The sequence below is a fragment of the Marmota marmota genome, unplaced genomic scaffold (genome assembly GCF_001458135.2).
Source record: "Marmota marmota marmota unplaced genomic scaffold, marMar, whole genome shotgun sequence".
In the NCBI taxonomy this organism is placed as follows: Eukaryota; Metazoa; Chordata; class Mammalia; order Rodentia; family Sciuridae; genus Marmota; species Marmota marmota.
The window spans coordinates 39929569-39933767 of NW_026000211.1; positions in this window are offsets into that span (position 1 = coordinate 39929569).

The window sequence follows — 4199 nt, forward strand, 5'->3', positions numbered from 1 at the left end:
TAAATTTTATTTGCAGATAAATTAGAGAATATAATGCTATGTGAAGTTAGCCAATCCCAAAAAACCAAATGCTGAATGTTTTCTCTGATATAAGGAGGCTGATTCATAGTGGGTAGGGAGGGGGAGCATAGGAGGAATAGACAAACTCTAGATAGGGCAGAGGGGTGGGAGGGGAAAGGAGAGGGCATTGGGTTAGAAATGATGATGGAATGTGATGGACATCATTATCCAAAGGACATGTATGAAGACACAAATTGGTGTGAATATACTTTGTAAAAAAACAGAGATATGAAAAATTGTGCTCTATATGTGTAATAAGAATTGTAATGCAGTCTGCTCTCATATGTAAATAAAAAAAGAAAATAGCAGAACCAGGATTAAATCGAAAGCTGTATTCTGCAGAAATTATTTTCTAAGTAGTCATACCATATCACCTCTCATCTTCCATACATGTCTTAAGAGAATAAGAATAGGGAACTATGTCAAAGGCATTTTTGGTCAAGGTGCTCGGATTAAGTATTAAGAATTTAACTTTTCAAGTTATAGTAAAAGGGCAAAGAGTGCTGGTCATCCCCCAATATCTATAGTTATCCATTGTTAAGAATTTATCTTCAAACAAGTTTGCCTGAAATGAATATTTCATTATCCATCATTCTCAAATCTAGTGGAAACGTGTGACTAATTTCTGATCAGTGTGATTTTTCTTTTCTTTATTGTATCTTCAGGGTTTTGCCCTCAAAGAAAACTATGACCCAGTCATAAATGATCTATCTCTTTTCCCATTCTTTTTCTTTTCCTTTTTCCCAACATGTAGAGTGTGAACATGATGGTGAGTTTCCTTAACATCTAAGGTCAGGTCATCTCCAGAAGAATGAAAGACAATAAAACAGAGTGCAATAAACGTCAGTCTCTGCATTGACCTGGGTATACATTAGAGATAAATGTCTACTTTCTTTAAACCACTGTTATTCTGGGAAATTGCTAAAATAGTCCTTCTAATACTCTAATGAATATAAGTGGATTCAGTTTACTATATAGTTCTCTAGATCGGTTATCATCAATTTCCTTCCTGCCTGACCCTTGCCTTTTGTGCAGGTGTTGGCTAAAAGTCTGAGGGAGAAAAGGGAGCAGCACAGATTCTATTCTATTTCCATTACAGCTCTGCTCAAGAACTTAATATCAAGTGCCCTCTATCTACTTCTAAACTCTACTGTGTACATATTACATGCACACACACACACATACACAAACAATTCAGAGAGGGATATTGTTCCGCACAAAAATATGTCTCTAATCGAAGATATAGAGATGACAATGTTTTCAAGAATATAGTTTCCTAGTGAAAACTTCTTTTGGAAAATATGACCTAAGTCAATTTATTCCAATTGAATGACACAGTAAAGACCATCTTAGTTTGCAAAAGTCTTTGAATTAAATAATATAAGATGTTATATTACAATGTAAATGGCAGGGTTTTCATGCCACTACACAGTATTGGAAATACGAGTTAAGTCAGTTTTCCAGCTCACAGATTTTTCTCACTATTCCCTGAAAAATTGTAGGAGTGGGAAGAGAATTTCATTATACTATAAACTGTTTCCAATTTTTACCTTAGACAAACTGTGTACATAGAGTCAAATGGTACTCAGTTTGAAATAACTTGACACTGCATATATTAAGCTAAAGGGAAGGCAACACAAGTACACTGAAACTGATTTAGTATGCAATATTTATCTGTGGGAGAGAGAAACACAATTCAATTCAGGCTGATTCATCCTCCGTTTTCTGTGCACAAAATCCCACAGGAGGTCATCTACTATCATTTTATACCTATTTGGTATGCTCGAATATATCAGGCAGTAATAGAGTAAAACCTGCGATCATGGCAGACAGGGTAAGCAGCTCCTCCCCATGTAGCTAGCATGCAGAGTTTAAGCTTTTGGTTTTTTCCCTCATCCACTTTGTGACTGTGAAATTACCATAATTGTTTTTGAAAAAACTTTTATATTTTCACTTTACCAGTCAAACTGGGAGGCCTTTCCATACTGTGTACTGTTTCTAACTTAGGATGAGTATCATTTTTAAGATTGGAGATGATCTTAGTTTTATTTATTTATCCAATTTGATTAATTCTTTTGCTGCTACCCATTGATACAGCATGACTTATTTTTTAACTTATCTTATTCTTTCTGGATCATGTTTTTGGCTCTCCAAATATAAATAAAATTTACTTCTTCAGTTTTCCAAATATTAATTTTTAAAACTAAATTTACTAGAGATTTATATACAACTAGTGATGTTATCTAAGGAAATAAATTCTGTCTTTGAGTACACTTAATTAAATATATTTCTTAAAGTATTAATTTATCCTAAGTTATTATGAATTCTCTCTAGTATTATATTGAGATTATTTTCTTTTTATTATTACTATTTGCCTTTTATTGTTAAAAAGAGCTTGAAAGTATTTTTAATAATAATAACTTTTTAAAAACACACAAATTATGTATCCTGCTAAAAGAGCTTATTTTTTATAAATGTATACATTAGACCTTCTATATCCAAATGACAATTATTCAAAATAGTAATTTTAGAAGATTACTGCTTATTTCAATGGTGCTACCAAAATTTAAAATATGTATAGGATGTTTTCTGTGATTTTTCTGAGCTATCTTATAAAGTGTTAAAATGACCATTTTTATTACCTGATAATCATTCAATATTTTAAAATCAAAAGTCATTTTATTTCAGTTTCATTGCTTCCCATATTTTTATTCAATTTGAGGGGATTTTGGCTCATTTTTAAGGTATCAAATCCATACATAATAAGTTATTGGTAATATTTTATTCAGAAGTTGCAATGCTATGACCAAAATACCCAATACGAATAACTTAGAAGAGAAATATATATATATTTGGAATTCATTATTTCAGAGTTCTCAATTCATAGATTTGCCACAAATGTTCTGGGCCCAAGATAAGGCAAAATATCATAGAGGAAGACATGGCAGAGGGAAGATGCTCCTTCCATGAAAGCAAAGAAAAGGGAGGTGGGGAAAGGTGCTATAGGGAATGTGAGCTCTTCCAGGGCACACCCCCAGTGATCCACTTCCCCCAACATAACTACATACATCCCAACTACCTACAGTTACCACTCAGTCCTTTCAAACTAGGATAGACCCATTAAGTTACAGTTCTCATAATTCAATTATTTTTCTGCTAAACATTTTTATATTAATAAAAGAGTTTTAGGGAGATACTACATATCACAATATTCTGCACCTGACCTCTAAAATCCTGGCCATCTCACAATGCAAAATTCATTTAGTTCAACTTTAAGCATTCCATGACCTTAATAGTCGAGAATTGCCAAAAATTCCAGGTCCAAGGCTTTTTCTGAGACTCAAATGCAAACTCTTGGCTATGAGCCCCTGTAAAACTCAAAACTCAAAAAAAAAAAAAAAAAAGCAAGTTACATACATGCAATATACAGAGGTACAGAGTAAAGAGTAAACATTAAATATAAAGAACAGATGGGGCCATGCAAACATAAAACCCAACTGATCAAACAGGTCCCACAATTCTTTGAATAGCATCTAGGACACATGACTCTGAGATATTATTTCTAAAGGGCTTGGGCAGCCCCACCAAATTACTATCCTTTGGCCTTGCAAATTGCAATTCACATGGACTCTCTTTTAGCTTGGCTATCTCTGCAGCCATCAGCTTTTCTCACCAGACAGCCATCATTACTAGCTTCTCTTAATTTCTGAAGTGTTCATTTTGTCTTCACCCACACAGATTCAGGAATCACCATCTCAGGAATGCCCCGTAGGAATTTTGATCCTGATACATTTTTGCTTGGTCTCCCAGGCCTTGCTTTGAAATCTTAGTGAAACTTCCATGAATCTCATCTTGCATTCCTGAAGTGCCACATGGATGACACCAGGGTCTGCTACCAGTTGATGCAATAGCTGCACTCTCTGTGATCATAACTATAGCAACCTCTGAGTACCTGGATGGCTGAGTTGGACGAAACAATTTCCAAAGTATTCCTGTGAAAACAGGGAACTCCATGCATGACATCTCGAAAACTTTTCTATCTACAACCTAGAGACTGCAGTGGGTGTTGTTTTATAAATTCTTGAGATGCCCTCAAGCTATCTTTCCTAACATCTCAATGCAAAGTACTTAGTATCTCT